Raw genomic sequence first — 21687 nt, forward strand, 5'->3', positions numbered from 1 at the left:
TTTCTGCGTCTTTTGAAACAACTTTCTGGCAGCTATGGAAGTCTCTAAATATTCACGATACGTTCCTTACATTTGTACTGGAAGATGGATGAAAGTGTGCTGGAATTTAGACTAAAATTAGAGTTTTTTGTAGCTCAGGACACTGATCCAAGGACACTTCACATTTAGAAAGCCTGGAAAGAGCTATTTAGAGTTGGCCCTACCAGACGGTGTCCCTCTTAGCGCCAGGCTTCATTTCTGCCCTTATCACTTAACCATCCACTGAAACTCTAAAATTTGGTGGGCGGATCTATTAGTTTCCCAGTGATGCTATAATAAATTACCACGAATTTAGGGGCTTAAAACAGCACACAGTGATCATATTACAGTTCTGGACGTCAAAAGTGTAAAGCGGGTCAGCAGGACTGCATGCATTCCCTCTGGAGGTTCTAGGGGAGAATCCGTTTCCATGCCTTGTCAACATCTAGAGGCCACCTGATTTCTTGGCTTATGTCCCTTTACTCCACTTCAAACAGCGCAGCATTTTCAAAGCCTGACCTCTATCTATTCTCTCTCTCTCTCTCTCTTTCTGTAAGTGCATACATAGCAATATCTCTACCTACCTATTTGGCAGTCACCTGTGCTTCCATTGTCGCATCTCCTCTTTGACTCCAACCCTCCCATCTTCTTCTTACAAGGACCCTTGTGACTACATACTAATCCAGGAAAATCTTACCATCTCAAGATCCTCAACTTAATCACATCTCCAAAGGCCATTTTCCACAGAACGTAACCAGTTAACAGGTTCCTGAAGATTAGGATGTGGGCATTTTGGGACGGTGATTATTCTGTCTGTCACAGTGGGGCTATGAAGTTGTCTCCCATCCCAACGAGCTAAGCAACCAAGTACAGACAGTGACATTATTGTGGCGCCAGCCCAAATCTTGATAGCAGGAGACATGGAGGACTGGTAAGCAATCGAGAGGGAAATAATTCTTATTTTTGAGTAGAGATTGAAATATGAGTTACTAATTTTGACTGGAACTTTTATTTCCTAAATCAAGATTAGGACTTGTCATTTAAGGTGAGTAAAAAACCATACATTATGTTGGCACATAGCCAGTGTTAAAGGTTAAGAAAGGGTTGAAGGGACATTCTTTCCCAGTGTGTAATGGGAGATTGTGTAATCTGCTTCATACTCTGCACTGGCAGATGCCCCAAACTTATCCTCTGTCATGGACTCAAGGAGATGCTTCTCAGAGTCTCTTGTGTTCCCAATGTCTGTGATGAAATCAAGGAACATTTCACCTGTCCCCAGCATCACTATTATCCTCTCCACATAGACCCTCTCTCTTGAAGTCTCCTTGCGTTTCCTTGTGGTTCTCTTGGACTCCTCTTAAAATGTCTGAGCTGAGTCTCTACCTCTCACGACCCATTATCTGTGCCCCTCATCCTCTGTGCAGACCCACCCAAAGCAGCTACTCCTATGATTGTCTTGGGCATGAGTCAGGCATCATTCCATGGTGTTCTCCAAATGGCAATGTATAGGTACTTCAAGTTCTTGGTGATTTCCTAAATGTGTTTCAATAAGTATGAAGCAAAGAGGGTACTGATAGCCCCACAGAGATTCAAATCTCTATAGAAGCCAAATGCCCTCTCCATAATTTGTCTTCACCACGTCTCTTCTCCAGACCATATCTATTGGCTTTGTGTAGTTTTCAGACTTTTACCTGATTAATAGACTAAATATCTAAATTATCAAATAACAACTGTGACTTCTCATAATGTAACTTTTTCTGTTAATCTAGATCTGTCAAGCTATATCTATGTAAACAATATATTATAAACTTATTTTACTTTATATGTGTGTGTGCCCTGTTTTTTTTTTGTTAATCTTGATGTATAGGTATATAAATATAATAGAATATATTAAAGATCTCTTTTACTACTACTACTATACTAATATTATACTATTTTCCTGTACTATACTTAATTTTAAACATATCTTAATATTTGGTAAGTAATGCATTTCAGATAGGAGCCATTGTTATACTATGCTATTTGTTAAATATTATATATATTATATATAATAAATATTTATATATAAATAAATATATATATATTTAGATATATTTTTATTTTAATTATATGTGTGTGTGTGTGAGTGTGTGTGTGTGTGTGTATATATATATATATATATATATATATATATATATATATATTAGAACTCAAGACATAAATATACACATGTCTTGTTAGTTATGGACTTGCAGTATTTTCTTTAAAAATCAAAGTACTCATTAGAATCTCAATAAATCTTTATCATGTTTTGAACCATTAATATATCAGTATAAGAGATATTTAAACATTCATCTGGGGGCACTTGTGTGGCTCAGTTGGTTAAGTGCCTGACTCTTGATTTCAGATCAGGTCATGATCTCAAGGTTAATGAGCCCTATGTGGGGCTCCACGCTGACAGTGAAGAGCTTGCTTGACTACACTCCCCTCCGACCCCTCCCACCCCTCCCACTCCCCCCCACCCCTCCACATCTCTCCCCTGCTTGCACTCTCTCTATCTTTCAAAAATAAATAAATAAACATTTAAAAAATAAAAATAAACCTTCATTTGGTCTGCCAAATATGATAGGCAGCTGCTTTATGAATCTCACATAGATCAATAAAAAGGACTTATGAAGAGATTTTTTTTATAAGAAGGACAATTAGAAGATATTTTCTTAAAGTAACATTATTATAGCAAATATCTATGAGAGAAAATAAGCAGTATTAAAGTGTTATTTTTAGCATTTAATGGAGTTTGATTGATTACAAGCAGCTGGAACTTGGATAAATTTCAGTAATTTGACAGAATAAAGAGGCAAAATTTGATTTTTCTTGAAATATTTTTAGAACAAAAATGAATCGAGAAGCATTAAAGAAAAATGAACTACTTTCCAAGATAAACAAATGGCCTACTTGTCAGTTAAATAATTTAGCAATCATTTTAAATTTGGAAGATTGATCCATGAAAATACTCATTCATAAGATAGCTTTCATTTACCAGCATGTCTCAAGAATGACAACATGTTGTAGTATCTAAATACTGTTTGAGGATAGTAAAATAAGTTACTGCAACTATTTTTATTCTTATATTTGATATCTAAGTAGTTATTATTTTGGAAAATTAATGTCAATGTGGGCAACATCTTATCAGAATTTCAGGTATAAGAAAACTTTATGTTTAGTACTGCCTTTATGTATTATGAGCTAAAGTTTTGTTAAGATATGCTTAAAACAAAGTTTTAAGAGTATTTACTCTTCCAATATGAGTTCTGCAATTCATAATAATGGTTGGTACCTACAATTCACTATATGACAGGCTATGTAGCACATTCACCATGTGGCAGTTATATACTAAAATTTGTTAATTTTTCTGTTAATCTATATATACATATAGGTGTAAAGATGTAATAGAAGACATTTTTTAACGTTTTAAAAATTGTTTATTTATTTCTGAGACAGAAAGACAGAATGTGAGCGGGGAGGGTCAGAGAGAGAGGGAGAGACAGAATCTGAAGCAGGCTCCAGGCCCTGAGCTGTCATCACAGAGCCCAACGCGGGGCTCGAACTCCCGAACCGTGAGATCATGACCTAAGCTGAAGTTGGACGCTCAACCGACTGAACCACCCAGGCACCCAAGACATGTTTTACTTAGCAGAATATTCATAATAAACAGAAATAACTTCAGTAAATTATGTACTCTTCAGTTCTCCACAATGAGATCACTACTGTTGTCATGATTTGGTGTATTACATGCATAGATTGAAGAAATATACATGACGTCTGAAGGCACATGAGTTTGTGACCCCATTCTTGATATAAAAATTGCCAAATCAGTTCCATTTCAAAAGACAAACATAAAATGTGATTTCTTAGTACTTTTCCTTTCTGAAAAGACATTCACGTTTTTTCTTCCTGAAAAGTAGTCTTATGAAGATTGTATATATACTTATAAGATCAGAGGAAATCAATTTTCATATGATTTAAAAAAATATACACTAAGTAAAATAAGATATATACATATATAGTATATAATATATATATGGCATATATTCTGTATATATATAGTATATATAGTATATAGTATAGTATAGTATAGTATAGAATAGTATAGTATAGTATATAGTAATATATATAGTATATATTCTGAGTATCCAGTACCTTTTATAGATTGGAATGATAGAGATATGAACTTTAAGTCAGGTTGTCTTTAAAATATAATCTAGCATTGGGGTACCTGGGTGGTTAGTTGATTAAGCGATCAATTCTCGATTCCATCTCGTCATGATCTCATGATTCGTGAGTTCAAGCCCCGCATCAGGTTCTGCACTGATGGTGTGGAGCCTGATGAGGATTCCCTCTCTTCCTCTCTCACTGACCCTCCCCCCACATGTGTGGGCAAACACTCTCTCTCTCTCAAAACAAATAAACATTTAAAAGTATATAGGGGTGCCTGGGTGGCTCAGGAGGTTGGGTGCCCCACTTCAGCTCAGCTGATGATCTCACCACTGGTGAGTTCGAGCCCAGCATTGGGCTCTATGTTAACAGCTCAGAGCTTGGAGCCCACTTCAGATTCTGTGTCTCCCTCTCTCTCTCTCTGCCCCTCACCTGCTCACACTCTGTCTCTTTCTCTAAAAAAAAATACTAAAAATATTAAAAATATATTAACATAATATATATGTATATATATTATATATGTATATGTATATAATATATAAGCTAGCATTAATTTTAAGATCTTATTCATATTGATAGATTAATGCTGATTAAATCAAACTTTTGTTAAAAATATATAACTAAAAGTCTGTCAGTTAAAAACAAAGAGCTAAAACACAGAAACATATTAGATATTATTCAGTTTCCGAAACAAAGAAATGAATATGTTTGTTTCCAAAACAAACAAGTATGGGTTTGATACATAATAAAAACCTATGGCAAATAATGCCATTTACGCAACATATATTTTCTGAAATATGCTTTAGCAGTCTATTTTTAAGTGTAAAGATATTGTAATAAAGGTGATAAATAAGATTCCAAGGCTTAGTGGTATTATTCAGATTACAGAAGAAAAAAAATCAGTAAAAAGGAAATGAACAAAAACCAGTTTGCATTGTGGTAAACACTGTAAAGAAAAAAATGCTATGCAATACCTAAAGTGCTGTGGTTTTGTTGTTTCTTTGTGTTTTATTTTGTTTTGTTTTGTTTGCATGTGTGTTTTTTTAATGCGAAGTGGGAGAATGGTGTGTGTTTGTGGAAGTAGGAGAGGGGGTTTATCAGGGTGGTGTCTCTATAAATGGTATTTTAGCTGGCACTAAAGATTGAAAATGGGGCAAATAAAGAAACCCTCCCCCCCACCCCCAAAATAGGCTTGAGGAGGAGAAAACAATGAAACAAAACCATGAGACAGAACTCCCCACGTATCAGAAACAGAATAAGAAGAGAAGGAGAGAATTACAAAGTTATATTAGAGAGGTGTGTTGTTCCTTCGAATATCAAAAGGAGTTTGGATTTTAATTAGAGAGCAAATGAGAGTCAGTGTGTGCGTGTGTGTGTGCATGCGTTCAGTGTGTTTGTTTGCTCTGTTGTTTGTTACTGCGGGTAAAATATATAACGCACAATTTATCATTTTAACTCTTTCTAATTGGACAGTTGAATGGTGTTCAGTACTTTCACATTGTTGTGCAATTTTCACCTCTCCAGCTCCAACGTGGTCTCATTTTCTGCAACTAAAATTGTGTACTCATTAAACACTATCACCCAGTTGCCTTTCTCCCTCAGCCCCTAAAATTTATCATTCTACAATCTATTTATCTATCTATCTTTCTATCATCTATTATTATTGTTATTGTCTATCATCTATCTCTATGAATTTGACTAGTCTATGTACCTCAAATAGTGGAATAACACAGTTTTTGTTCTTTTGTGACTGGCTTAGGGACCATACTGTTTGCTTTTCCACTTTGTAAATTTTTTGTTGTTGCTGAGAATGAGACTCTTTTTAGGTGCTTATTTTTGAGAGACAGAAAGTATGCATAAAATAAAATTGTATGGCATGTAGACCTAATTACGAAATGTAAGTGATAAAACTTCAGATAAAATGATAGTAGGGTATCTCCACTATGTTGGGGTAGATTATTTTTTAATGAGACAAAGAAGAAACAATCTACATGGAAATTCTAAATATGTTTCTCAGAACCACCTGCTATGGGAATAAAATATCAAGGTATAGAATTGGGGAGAAAAAAAAGTCTAGGGTCTCCTGGATGGCTCGGTCAGTTGAGCGTCTAACTTCAGCTCAGGCCATGGTCCCTCTGTTCATGAGTTTAAGCTCATCACCATGGAGCCTGCTTAGATCCTCTTTCCGTCTCCCCCTGCCCCTCCCACAGCAGGTGTTCTGAAAAATGTATTTGAAATTTCTATGTACATTGTATCTTCTGTTTCATTAAAAAACAATCTACCCCAAGATTGTGAAGATACCACACTATCGTTTTATCTGAAGTTTTATCACTAACGTTGCATAATTAGGTCTATATTCCATCCAAGTTTATTTTCTGTATAGTGTGGGCTAGAGTTCAAGAATTTCTCTTTTCTCTATGGATATCTAGTTGTCACATTGCCATTTATTTAAAAAAATAATTTGCTCATGAGGTTGTAATATTATCCTCGTTTTAATGCAAGTGACATACTAGCAGATCTAATAATAGTGGGTCTATGTTTTGCCCCATTGTTTTGTCTGTATATTTACTAATGGAAAATCTCAGTATAGCTTTATGTCTGGCTATGGAAGTTTCTTGCTTCTATGTTTTTCAACACTGTCATTGCTGTTAGCAGCACTTTGCATTTCCCTATATGTTTTGAAACGAACTTGAATCTTTCTATACTCAGTTGTATTTTTATTGGGATTTTATTGAGCCCATTATAACAATTGGAGATAATTAATTGATATCTGTACTATCTAGTATTTTCAATCCAACATTTATGCTCTCATCTTTAGTTTTCATTGTAACATCAAATTTTCTCATCACTAAATTAAATTTTCAAATATTTGAGATTTCAAATCTATTCTAATGATAGACAAATAGGTTTGTGAATCTTCTTTCATGTAATGTCCTTGTCTGTGTTGTATATCAAGATAATGCTGGCCTCACAAAAATGTTAAAAAGTATCTTTATTTTTGTTTCTTCTGAAACGTTTATATAACCTTTTAGTTATTTTTTCTATGTATAGTAACATTTGTTACTAATGTTTTCTTTTTGTAAGTTTTTATAAAATGGATTTCATTTCTTTAGCAAACATTTGATTACACAATTTTCGTTTCGACTTCAATTGATTTTAAGTATTATTTTTGAGAATTTGTCTATTTTGTCTAAATTCTTAGTTTTAGCCTAAAATTTTTCAGGTAAGCCATTAATATGCTCTTTAGATCTAGATCTATTAAGAAATTGTTTTCTAGTTCCTGAAACTAGTAGTTTTTTCACTTATTATTTTCTCTTAATCAGTCTTGGTAAAGTATTATCAGTGTCAATATGGTCAAAGAACTTTTACGTTGTTTAATCTGTAATATAGGTGATAGATGATAGATAGATATAGATAGACAGATAATAGATAAATGGATAAATAGATATGTAGGTAGACAGATATCCATTTGTTCTGCTTCGTGGCTTCTTATTTTCTCTGTTTATTACATGTGATTTTCTATACTTTTTCTAGGTTTTTTATTTGAAATGCTTAGATTATTGATATTCAGTTTTATGTTTTTAAAGAAATGTACTTTTCTTATGAATTTCCCTCAAAAACCTGCTTTAGCACCATCTTCTTATCTTTTTTTAATATAATTTATTGACAAATTGGTTTCCATACAGCACCCAGAGCTCATCCCAACAAGTGCCCTCCTCAATGCCCATCACCCACTTTCCCCTCTCCCCCACCCCCAATCAACCCTCAGTTTGTTCTCAGTATCCAAGAGTCTCATATGGTTTACCTCCCTCCTTCTCTGTAACTTTTTTTTTCCCCTTCCCCTACCTCATGGTCTTCTGTTAAGGTTCTCAGGATCCACATATGAGTGAAAACATGGTATCTGTCTTTCTCTGACTGACTTATTTCACTTGGCATGATACCTTTAAGTACCATCCACGTTGCTGCAAATGGCATGATTTCATTTTTTCTCATTGCCAAGTAGTATTCCATTGTATATGTAAACCACATCTTCTTGATCCATTCATCACTTTCAACAATAGCCAAATTATGGAAAGAGCCTAAATGTCCATCATCTTATTATCTTTAATGTCATATCTTTACTATTATCATTTAATTTTAATTTTCTATTTTAATTTTATTACTATTTCTTCTTGGTTTTCAATCTCATTGTGTTAGTTTGCCTGGGTTGCCATAACAAATTGCCACAGCTTGGGTGGGTCAAACAACAAAAACATTTTCTCACCCTTCAGGAAGCTGGAAGTCCAAAATCAAGGTGCCAGTTGGGTGATATATTTTGAGGACTCGGCCAGTTTCAGTTAAGGCCCCATCCTATTAGCCTCATTTTAAATAATTTGCCTCTTAAAATGCCCTATTTTCAAAAACAGTCATGCCCCTATGACCCACTCATGTGACCTCATTTAAACTTAATTACCCCTTTGAAGATTTTATCTCCAAATGTAGTTACATTCTAAAGTTATGAGCTTGGGACTTAAAATATATGAATTTTGGGAGGTCACAATTTAACTTACCACATTATTGAAGTTTACTGTTTATTTTGCATATTTTGTGTTTTGTTTACTAGCTTAATTTCATTGAGGTCAGAGAAAACACTAGGAATATTTTATGGCAGGTTTAATGGCCCCCTGTGTAACAGATTTTGATAAATGTTTTGGTAAGTGTTCCCAATACAATTTAAATATATATATACATATATATATATATATATATATATATATGAATTCTTTCATTATCCTGTATAGTACTATAAAAGCATTGTATGCATGTGTGTGTGCATGTGTGTGTATGAGTGTGAATACATACATACTAATTTGCTCAATTTGATAATCAGTTAGGTCAGATCTACAATATAGTGAGTGACATTTCTGTCTCGTTATCTTCACTACTGAGAAAGGTGTGTTAATGTATTGCTATCTGATCATGGTTTGCCTGTACTTCCTTTTAACTGTGTCAAATTTTGCTAAAGATATTTTGAAACTATATTAATGGGTCTATATCGACTTTGGAGTGTCATATCTTACGGTTGGGTTGATAATGTTTACATTATAAAATGGCTTTTTTTTTTTTTCATCTCTGGCTTGAAAAACTCGCTTTAGTACTTACGTTAGTGCTTAAATTTTTAGTCTTACTTTGCACAGTTTCAGAGCTTGACAAATCCTTGAGGCAGGGACAAAGCAGCATTCAGCCAATTATTTGGGCACATTAAGTTCAGTTTTTCCACTCCCCTTTAGTGAGACTGCCAAAAGTTCTTCTCTCCCTCGGTAAGAATGTACTGAGACCCACTGCTCATTCTGAGTCTCTAACACAAGCCCCGTTTGGTTGGGAGATACCCCTAGGGAGATGTATTGCCTTCAACTCAATTTTAAGAGTACCCCGTATCTATGTCCATAGCGTCTCTAGGTCCTGATCCTTATAAAGCTCTTTATTGTTTAAAAGCAGATGATACTTTTACTATTTACTATGTCTTCTTGCAGCTATTGGAGGTAGTAACATTCTACTCATACCCTATTCCATTTTAATCAGAAACCTCAATCTTCATTAAAACTAAAAGCAGAGGGATGCCTGGGTATCTCCGTCAGTTAAGCATCCAACTTGATTTCCAGTCAAATCAAGATCTCACAGTTCACGAGTTCCAGCCCTGCATCGGGCTCTGTGCTGACAATGCAGAGTCTGCTTGGATTCTCTCTCTCCCTCTTCCTGCCCCTCCCCCACTCACACGGCCTCTCTCTCAAAATAAACAAATAAATAAATAAACTTTAAGAAAAACAAGTAAAATCAGCAGTCTTACATATGTGATATTTGTTATTTGTGAAAGAAAAGAGGAAAGGAAAATGCCATATTAACTCTAATATATCATACAAGATAAGAATAATTTAAAATACCTAGGGGGCATTTTGAACTGATTGAATCAAATGATTGATTCTAGTATCAAATTATTTCTTATTTTTACCCAGGATAGAATTCCATAGTGTTAAATAAACTTAAAACATTAGATTTCCAGGTGAATTTTATATTTTGGTATGAAACTATAGAAGCCTGACCATATTAGGCAAACTGCCTGCACAATAATTCTTATTCTTCTCTCAAGTCAATTGCAAAATTTTATTTTATGGTTTTACTGTAACTCATATCCTACACAAAATCCTAATTGAAAAGAGTTTGACAGCCTGTGTTTTAACCTCCTCTAGACAATACTAGACAATACGACACATCCCCAAACCATATTGTACAATTTGTTACAAATGGCAGTTTACTCAAGAGAGACTTAAAATGATGATAAATGACAGAATTAGTTAGAATAAGTTACTCTGACTTTGAAAATGATTTCTAGTCCACGTTGGGAACCCATAAAATACAATCACATAAACTAAATCAAATCTGGCAGGGAAAAATTTCAGATACCTGGAGATATCCTTTGTCATGAGAGCCTATATTGAAATTTAAATAAGAACGTATACAAAATACACTTTTTGAATATCTTCTACTTTTAAAAATTATTTTGTCTCATAAGTAAATACCCTAGATCTGCCCTTATGAAAGAGTAAGTAGGAGACACTGACTGGCTTATAACAACTTTGTAAAATAGGTAAAACCCTGCCCTCTATACTTTCAGAGAAAAATGAGATTTAATTAATTAGTTGCATAACTTATTTTTTCTGAATAAAATACTTATAAAGATTTAAGACTGGAAATAAACCAGCATTAATTCTTATATGACTCATAAGCATGGATTATACACTGTTCTGAGACAGGAAACATGACTATCTGGTCCTCCGCTATTTCTTATGTCAGGCACATGGTAGGAATCACTAATCAATTCAGATTTAATTAATTTAAATCAAAGGGACATTATACAAATATTTAATCCTTTTCAAAATTCAATAAACTTGCTATAAATATTATATTTCCAAGACAAGGAAGAAGATAATAAAAGGTAACAAGCCTTTAACCTAGTATACATCTAGGAGCCTAGTATGCGTCTTTTTTTTAATTATTACTTTAAAATTTTTATTTTAGGGAGAGAGAGATGGGGAGAGCAGGGAAGGGACAGAGGAAGAGAGAGAATCTGAAGCGGGCTCCATGCTCAGTGAATGGAAGGGGACTTTATCCCATGACCCGGGGTAATAACCTATAATCTGAGTCATCAGAAATCTGATGCTTAACCAACTGAGCCACCCAGGCACCCAGAGATTAGTAAATTTCATCTGACTCCTTAGCTTCTGTTCTTTCTGTTATCCAGCAATATTCACTTGTTTCTGTTTTTAGTGTTCTATGACACGTGTGTGTGTGTGTGTGTGTGTGTGTGTGTGTGTGTGTCTAAGTGTGAATCTTGATAGATTACAGAAATTTTGGATATTTCCTTTTTTATGGTGATCTCGAATTAATACCTTCATCTTGTGTTTTTATTCTCATTTTATTCTCAAATATGTGCACTACCTTTCTTGTTCCTATCTCTAAAGTTTGATCTTTACTATCCTAATATAAAAGTATCATTTGCTACACTTAAATTTGGAGATTTTTGCATGAGTCAGTGTTCTGCAGAGAAACAGAGGCAGTAGGATATATAGATATACACACATATATATATATATATATGTGTGTATATATATGTGTATATATATTTGTGTATATATATGTGTATATATATATACATGTGTATATATATGTATATATATATGTGTGTGTATATATATATATATACATGTGTATATATATGTATATATATATGTGTGTGTGTATATATATATATATACATGTGTGTATATATATGTATATATATGTGTGTGTGTATATATATATATATATATATATATATGAATTAGAATAAGTTTCCATATATATGGAGGCACATGATGTCATATGATTATGGAGGCATTGAAGTCCCATGATCTAATTTCTCCAAGTTAGACACCCAGGAAACCAGTGGTGTAATTCTAGTCTGAGTTCAAAGGCCTGAGAACCAGGAGAGCTGAAGATATAAATCCTAGCACAAGATGGGGCACCTGGGTGGCTCAATTGGTTGAGTCCAACTCTTGATTCTGGCTCAGGTCATGATCTCATGGTTTGTGAGTTCAATCCCTGAGTCTGGATCAGTGAGGAACCTGCTTGGGATTCTCTCTCTCTCACTCTCTCTCTCTCTCTCTCTCTCTCTCTGCCCCTCCCCACTCACTCTCTCTCTCTCCTCAAAATAAATAAATAAACTTTATTTTTAAAAATCCTAGTATATGAGCAAGAAACTGATGTCCCAGATCAATAGGCAGCCAAGAAACAAAGAGAGTAAATTCCTTCTTCCACTCCCTTTTGTTCTATTCAGGTCATCAATGGATTGAATGGTTTCCACCCACACCAGGGAGAGTCATCTACTTTATGGAATCCACTGATTCAGATGCTAATCCCATCTGGCAACATCTTCACAGACACACCCAGAAATAATGTTTAATCTAGGCACCCTCGGCCAGTCAAATTGACACTTGAAATTAACCATCAGATTATTTCTCATTTCTCCTATTCTCCACAGAATTTCACACGTACAATTTGGATCACCTGTATCTTTGAGGAGTATGTGTGAATTGTGCATAAGTGTAAGTATGCACACACACACACACACACACACACACACACATGAGAATCTTACAAGGTAAAAGAAAACAGGAGTCTGAAACCACAGGGCAAAACTCAGGCTTTTGTTTCCAGTAATGTACAATAAGTATTCTGAAAAAAATATAATAAATGAATATATATAAGTGGACATCTCTATCTTCAAAATTATCAACAGTCTTCCATCACTCTATGGGTAGTACTTGTCATTAAGAATGAAATTCCTTAAGACATCAAGAAATAAAAATACTAGATCAGTTCCAAGAACACATCTATGTTTGAACCTGGTTCAGTCCCCTGATGATGTGTTCAAGTTATTTGACAGAATGTGTGTGGTTGACAAGATGGAAGGTGGGCTCTAAGAAACTAGAAAAGAAGTCAAATATTTAAATTTTAAGGAATCAAGACTATACAAAGATAAATGTTCAAATATTTGAGAGCATAGAAATTTGAATACTGGAAAAGACTTAGCCTTCAGCAACTATAGAATGGGTATTATGACCATTTTGTTCACAGATAGTTGTATAAGCAACTGTTGTAAAACTTAAAAACATTTTATTGTATATCATGTATTTGTGGGCAAATAATTCAGGTAGGACTTTGCTAGGAGACCCTTCAATTAAAGATGACCTCTGGGCTCTAAAACCACTTTCCTCAACTACCTAGCAAAGTTACCCGGAAATCGAGACTCAGCTAGGTCCCTCTCCCAGTCTGTGACACCTCAGGACCTCTCAAGTTCAAGTTAGTTGAACTTACATGATTGTTCTTGGCTTGTAAATTGAATCTTTTTAGGGGTGTAGATGGTAGTTTCCAGTTTTGTGTGATTTACACTCAGAAGGCCTGGAATTGACTTTTACCACATGATTGGTCAAGCAAGTTACTAAGGCCAGCATAGGTAATGGGTGAGGAAATTAGACTTCATCTCTCAGTGAGAATTATAAAATAACTTGTAACCAGAGTCCATCACAATGAGCTTGTAAATATCATAATTAATGATACAGAACTAATCTGGTCGGCATCAATGTGGGAAGACTTATGTCAATGTGAGTCTATTCCAAAAGTCATTTGACTTTCACCCATCTCTTGGAGGCCAACTGTTAAGCAAACATATGAGATAATCAAAGAATATAGGGAAAGAAATCAAGCTGTAAAACACAGGGAAAAAATTTGATACCTTGTAAGTAGAAAGCATGATTATTCTGGAGTGCTCTTAATGCAAGAATATGCTTAGGGGGCTTATCAATAGAAAATAATGACTTCAAATGCATAGAAACATGACATTGTAGATAAAAGTTCTAGCAGGTCCTAGCTACTTTGTGTCATTGTGAGTCCTAGGCAGGATTATCGAGTTACATATATGTGAAAACACGCATGCACAAATATACATACAAACACAGAGCTTAATGGTTTTAAAAGCACCAGAAAATAAAATTAAAAGGAAGCATTTAAAAAATGAATATGCTAATCAATATACTAATCAACATAACCTCCTATGAATATCATCATAAAATAATTCCCATAGTAAGAAAGTGTATCAGGGTTGGAAGAAACAAAGGTATTTTTATTGGAGGAGACAGATTAATGACGTTTCTGCATTACCATCTATATAGATGCTTCTAATTACTCACTCATTATTGAATATTTAGTAGAGAAAGCAGATCTATTTGTTCCATCTGCTTTTATTAATCAGTATTGGAAGTGATACCGACTGCCTGTCATCACTTGTCTCCATTTTGGAACAATGTCAAAATATTTGCATTATTTGGTTGGTTACAACTGATGACCAATGTGTTGCTAATGGGTACTCCTGGATCATGTGTTCACCATTTTGTGCCAACTCCATCACCACCACCTTATGGCTACAAAACAACCCATATTCTTGTCCATCGGAAAAAGTTTTTCCCCTCTTTGATCCCTCTCATCAATCGCATCTATCAGAAATGTGTGTTATGTTTCCTTTTGACACTTGTACATCTAAGAAACACTGTGAAGGAAAGGGTGGGGATAGGTCAATTACCTTTGATGCGAGTGATTTATCTTGAATATAAACTGAATTTTACAGATGGAAACAAAGATTTCAATGCCCAGAGCTCAATAACCACTAACATATTATCTCTGGGCTCCTGGGTGTCTCGGTGCATTCAGTATCTGACTTCAGCTCAGGTAATGATCCCATGCTTTGTGAGTTCAAGCCCACATCACGCTTGCTGCTGCAGGGGGGAGCCTGTTTTGAACCCGCTGTCTCCCTATCTCTCTGCCCCTCCTCTGCTTGTTCTCTCTCCCTTTCTCTCTTTTTCTCTCTCTCTGTCAAAAACAAACATTAAAAAATAAAATAAGATATTATCCCAAATGCATGTATTCAAAACAATATATGTTATACCTGAATATCTAGATAGATGTTCTTTTGGCCTTTCTTTTTTATTATGAGATACTTATGAACTATGTGTATTTGCTAAGTCATTCTGATACATAGTCTGCTACTAGGTTACATTTCCTATTCCAGGGTGAAATATTCACAGGAAGGATGTTAATAAATACACGTTTAAAAAGATTTCAAAACCAAATTAATTGAGTAGAGTGGAATAGAATTACCAAAGGTGAGAAAATCTAACACCACCAAAATGTACTCCCTCATAAATTAAATGTTTTTCTCAGCTATTGGTTAAGTAGTAAGCAATGGAACATTTATTTTTTTTTCCTTTTTGCAAGTCAAGTTTTTTGTTTGTTTTGTTTTTCATGATAGTGTGGTAAAGAGCCACCTTGAGTTAGAGGCAGAAAAAGTAACAGATTAAGAAATAATGAGATAGGAATAAATTATGTTATTGCATAAGACTTTGTACTTGGTGAAATTATCGTTTGTCCTGACAATTTATCTTTTTATGTAATATTATTAAATTTGAAATTCAAATGTAAAGTCCAATTAGAAAATATTTTCCAAGGGGTGCCTGGGTGGCTCAGTCTGGTTAAGTGTCAGACTTCAGCTCTGGTCATGATCTCACAGCTTGTGAGTTCGAGCCCTGTCTTGGGCTCTGTACTGACAGCTGGGAGTCTTGAGTCTGTTTCATATTCTATGTCTTCCTCTCTCTCTCTGAATCTCCCCTGCTCGCACTCTGCCTCTTTCTTTCAAAAATAAATAAAACTTAAAAAAAAAAAGAAACTTTTTTCCGATAAACATGATCAAATTTATGTGAGAATTTTTTTACCTTTACATGGAATATTGTTGATCTGATTTTATGATCTAATTCAGAAGCCATTAGGGATGATATATATGGTATATGTTATACAATTGGCATATCCCAGTAAAGCTAAATTAATTAGAATTTTCCTCATTATATGGGGCGCCTGGGTGGCGCAGTTGGTTAAGCGTCCGACTTCAGCCAGGTCACGATCTCGCGCTCCGTGAGTTCGAGCCCCGCGTCAGGCTCTGGGCTGATGGCTCGGAGCCTGGAGCCTGTTTCAAATTCTGTGTCTCCCTCTCTCTCTGCCCCTCCCCCGTTCATGCTCTGTCTCTCTCTATCCCAAAAATAAATAAACGTTGAAAAAAAAATTAAAAAAAAAAAAAAAAGAATTTTCCTCATTATAATTTATTGACCGCCTGATGCTTTGATTTGGAAATCACTGGGTATGATTTGCAATTGGTTTGGCGAGGTAAAATCAAAGTTATAATTTTAGGGTTCTCATTCTGCTTTTGAAGTCTTTTATTGCTAATTAATTTGTGTTTGTTTTCAGAAGACCTAAAGATAAAGAACTTTACAATATTATTATGCATAGCTTTCAAGACACGGTAACCCTGCAACGTTCTAGGGCAGGTGACCAACATCATTATTACTTACTGTTGTTTGTTTATCAGGACTAAGTCATTATTGTTTATTAATTTGTAAAATAGGTCAAATACTTATTCTACAGTGTTATTGTGAATTAATACATCATATGAAAAATGATATTAGGATCATAGGTCCTAATCATAATCATAAGTTAAGACCTATGATATGAGAGGGATCAATAACACCTATTCTGCCTTATTCCCATAATTCATTAACATAAATATAAAAGTTAATATTTAAACAAGTAAATTGTTTTGGGGACACTCTTATTCTTCTAGATACTTTTTTAGATATTTGTTCATTAATCTCACCAATTACTCTCTAAGATAGGCCATGTAATTTTCCACAATTCACAGGCGACTGATGTTTATAAAATGTTTATAAATATTTATAAAATAAGGTATGTAATACCAAATTTATGGGTTTTCTTTTTACTTAAGATTTGTGTTAACATATTATCCATTCTCACTAAAGCAGCATAAAAACCTGTCACAACATGAAGTTAATACTGTGCACGGGCTCTGACAGTCAGACTTAAAATAATGGGCTGCTGTCCGGGGTCAAGGTTAAAGGCTCATTTGGCATTTTAAAAGAAAAGTGTCTTCCAGATTGGAATTAGGTCACTCTGGCAGAAGGTGTAATCAGACTTTCTGCTTAAAAGATAACCCCATGGGGGCGCCTGGGTGGCGCAGTCGGTTAAGCGTCCGACTTCAGCCAGGTCACGATCTCGCGGTCCGTGAGTTCGAGACCCGCGTCAGGCTCTGGGCTGATGGCTGGGAGCCTGGAGCCTGTTTCCGATTCTGTGTCTCCCTCTCTCTCTGCCCCTCCCCCGTTCATGCTCTGTCTCTCTCTGTCCCAAAAATAAATAAACGTTGAAAAAAAATTAAAAAAAAAAAGATAACCCCATTGTATAAACTGCAAATATAAATGACCTCAAAGGAACAAATTAATGAAACATTTTCAAGGATTTTATTTTTTCACAGCATGATCTCTTCTTTAAAGTTACATCAAAGATGGGATGTTATAACCTAGAACTATGGCTTTATCAGAAGGATACCTTTATGTAAAAACCAATTTGACAGGATTGAAATATCTTACTCTGGGAAGACTCTAACAAGAAAATTCATGTTAAAAAGATTTATACTAAAAGAGTATTCAATATGTAAATGTGAACAGAATATACGTGGATATAAAGGCATATTTGGCAATATATCAATATAATTCCATAATGTAAGTGTAGGCAATGGTATATCAACTTATTCATGTTGTAATGTATATGGTTTTAAAAACATAATAAAAAGGCTATACAAGTATTAGAAAAATGATGTTAGGGAATGAACACAAGTGGGAAACATTCCTGGAAAATTTTATTTATAAACAAATTTCAAAAACTAATAAAATTAGACAAAATTTAATTTAAAGACTATTTACTTACTGTACTACACACCAAGCCATGACCCCAGTTCCAGGCAAAATACATACCTGTATTATATTTTATTCAATTACATCTTTCCCCCACAGTCCAGTAATTTATTTTATATCTGAGTAATTTCACAAACAAACCTGATGAATAGCAATATTTTGTTTGCGTTCCCGCTTCCATACACTCAGTATCTAAAACACCATAGTATCCAACATACGCAAACCCATGGGGAGGGTTAGTAAATACACACAGATTAGAATCATGGCGCTCTTTGCTCCGGAATGGGATGATCCCACAGGATACAGCTCGGGATACAGCAGAGCCTAAAGACACATGTTACACATGAAGTGACCAAAAATACACTAGCATTTTCAATATGTGTGAAGAGGAAACCTGCAGAGGTTACAGGGCCTTTTATGCTCATTTAACAGTCAGGCAGGTTGCCCCTCATGTGTTTTCCAAATATTTTGGAGAGTACTGCATTCCAGGGTAGGATATGCTGATTAGTGTTGTCTTTGTCGCCTTGATAGTCTTACATAGTCACATCCCAGTTTTTTTGTTTTTGTTTTTTTTTTTTTTGCTGTAGCTTTTGTTTGAATGAAAGAGATGTAAGTGAATTCAGACAATACATATCATCTATCTATCTATCTATCTATCTATCATGAATGTATGTGTATAAAGAAAACTATTTCATTTCCTTTATGTATCATGCACTCACATAAGTTCATTTCCTTTTTGTATCATTCACGCACATATGTAGCTCATTTAAACAATTGGATAATGGAACATCACTTCTTTTTTAGATAAGGTAACTAAGGCCTAAGGGAAGATAACTTGTTTCTAAGAGGAAATGATGCAAGAACAATCCACTCAGACCTGACAGATGCCAGTGCTTATGTCTTATCATTACAATACTTTATCTCTGGGAGGCGCCTGGGTGGCTCAGTCAATTAGGTAGTTAAACATGGAACTCTTGGTTTCCTCCCAGGTCGTGATATCATGGTTTTGAGTTCCAGCCCCACATAGGGCTCCCCACTGACAGTGAAGAGCCTTCTTGGGATTCTCTCTCTCCTTCTTTCAGGAGACCAAATTGTGTATATCTCTTCTTTCTCTGACTCTCCCCTGCTCTCTCTCTGTCTCTCAAAAATAAACAAACTTTAAAAAACAAAGCAACAACAAAAAACCCAATACTTTATCTCTAATTGTTGTTTCTTTGAAGTATTAAAACTTTATTGGTTACATATTAAATTAGTTTATGAGGCAGATAGTTTCTTAAATGCTACTTATTTCATAATTTTTATTTGACAAAATAGTACATTTGTATATTATAACGTGTCCAAAGTATAAAAAATAAAACTAACAAACATCTGCATGCATTTTGAGAACAGATACTAAGTTTTTATATTGTGGGAATTAGGTAGCATTACAAACTTTTGAAAACTCCAGGCAAAAACAAAAATCATTTCATATACAATTAATTTGATTTATAAATTAAGAGAATCTTTGTATCTATCCACTAATCTAAGGTATTACTCCACTAAATATCTAAAGAAACTTCCCATGTTAAAAAAAAAAAAAAACACATAAAATATGAAAAAGCAACAATTCAAAAAAGGATTTTGATGGGGCGCCTGGGTGGCTCAGTCGGTTAGGCGGCCGACTTCGGCTCAGGTCATGATCTCGCGGTCCGTGAGTTCTAGCCCCGCGTCGGGCTCTGTGCTGACAGCTCAGAGCCTGGAGCCTGCTTCATATTCTGTGTCTCCCTCTCTCTCTGACCCTCCCCTGTTCATGCTCTGTCTCTCCCTGTCTCAAAAATAAATAAACGTTAAAAAAAAAAAAAAAAAAAACAACAACAAAAAAAAAAACAAAAAAGGATTTTGAACATGTAAAACATCGCAATGAATAAATAAAAAATTACCATTAAAATAAAAGAGATACTGTTTTTACCTTATTAGGTAAGCAATAATGGGGGGCAGGGGGATATCCAGGGTTGTTCGTGAAGTGTGAAATGAAAAATAATTCTAGGGAATATATTTTTTAATTTTTTAAATATGTATGAAAGGCTTTTCTTTGGAGGAGTTACAAAAACAATGGAAAACAAAAATGCTAAATCATGATTATTAAAAATTTGTTGTCTGGCCATACAACGGAATGCTATGTGCTTCCTAAAAAAGATAAAGGAATAGCTAACATCATGAGAAGTGTTTCTGATATGCTGAAAACTCAGGAAACCAAATTGTGTATATCTCCATCTGTATACTGATGGAGAATAAAAAGCAAGAGTAAAAGAGTGAGACTGATGATAAAGCGTGAAGTGGAAACAGAGAGACTATGAGAGAAAGAGGTAAGAGATAGGCCAGTAGATTCACTGGGATAAGTGTATGATTTCTGAATGGGATTATAGGAGATTTTACATTCTATTCTTGTAGCTTTTACATTCTATTCCTGTATTTTTCTATATTTTCCAAATTTCATTTAAAATTTTACATATTTAAATATATTTTACTTATAATATGAAAATTATCCTTAAAATTTATAAGACACCCAGATAAAATGTGAAGAGTTTTAGCTTGTTTGTTTGTTTGTTTGTTTGTTTTAATTCTGAGCCACGGTGCACTCTCAGCAATGGTTCCTACAAGCATCCTCTCTAATTTATTTATTTCATTGGTTACAGTGATAGGCAGAATTCTAAAGGTGTCCCCCAAATCCCTGTCCTCTGGTCATTCAGTAAAACACTAGTCCAGGTATGCTGTGAAACAACTCCATGGTTGGAATTAAAGTTCTTGCCCTTGAAACAGGGAGATTGTCTTGGATTGTCAAAGTGGCCCAAGCTAATCACTTGATCCCTAAAAAAGCCTGGGACAAACTCAGGCCTAGGGTTGTTGTCTTCCAAGTTGAAGAAAGGGACTGCAAGCAGCAGCCTGGAGAAGGTGAGGAGAAACCCCAGCCAAGAGTCAACAAGGAAATACAGACTCCATCCTAGGCACCCCAGCAGGGAGTGCGCCCTACAGACACTTTGATTTCAGCCTTTTGAGACCCTAAGCAGATGTTTGTTTAAAGCTGCTAAACTGTGGTACTTTTACCAGAGCAATAGAAAATTAATAGTTACTGCTTTCTAGGTCCATTCTCCTCTCTTATTTCCCACCCCTCATCATATTGTTGATGCTCTAACGTGTTTAATATATATCATTGAATTGGTAAGTTAGTCATATAAAAAAGTAATATTTATATGTGCAGGTAATTTAATTAATATAAATGAATTTGTGCTATATAAATTGTATAAATAATTTATATAAATGAATTTATTCGGGGCGCCTGGGTGGCTCAGTCGGTTGAGCGTCTGGCTTTGGCTCAGGTCATGAGGCTCAGGTCATGATCTCACAGTGTGTGAGTTCAAGCCCTGCATCAGGCTCTGTGCTGACGGCTCAGAGCCTGGAGCCTGCTTCGGATTCTGTGTCTCCCTCTCTCTCTGCCCCTCCCCTGCTCATGCTCTGTCTCTCTCTGTTTCAAAAATAAATAAAAACATTAAAAAAATTAAAAAAAATGAATTTATTGCCTCTCAAGATTTGAACCATGACATGTTTATCTGTG

Source organism: Herpailurus yagouaroundi, unplaced genomic scaffold (genome assembly GCF_014898765.1).
Source record: "Herpailurus yagouaroundi ecotype Mexico unplaced genomic scaffold, PumYag 162, whole genome shotgun sequence".
NCBI classification, from domain to species: Eukaryota; Metazoa; Chordata; class Mammalia; order Carnivora; family Felidae; genus Herpailurus; species Herpailurus yagouaroundi.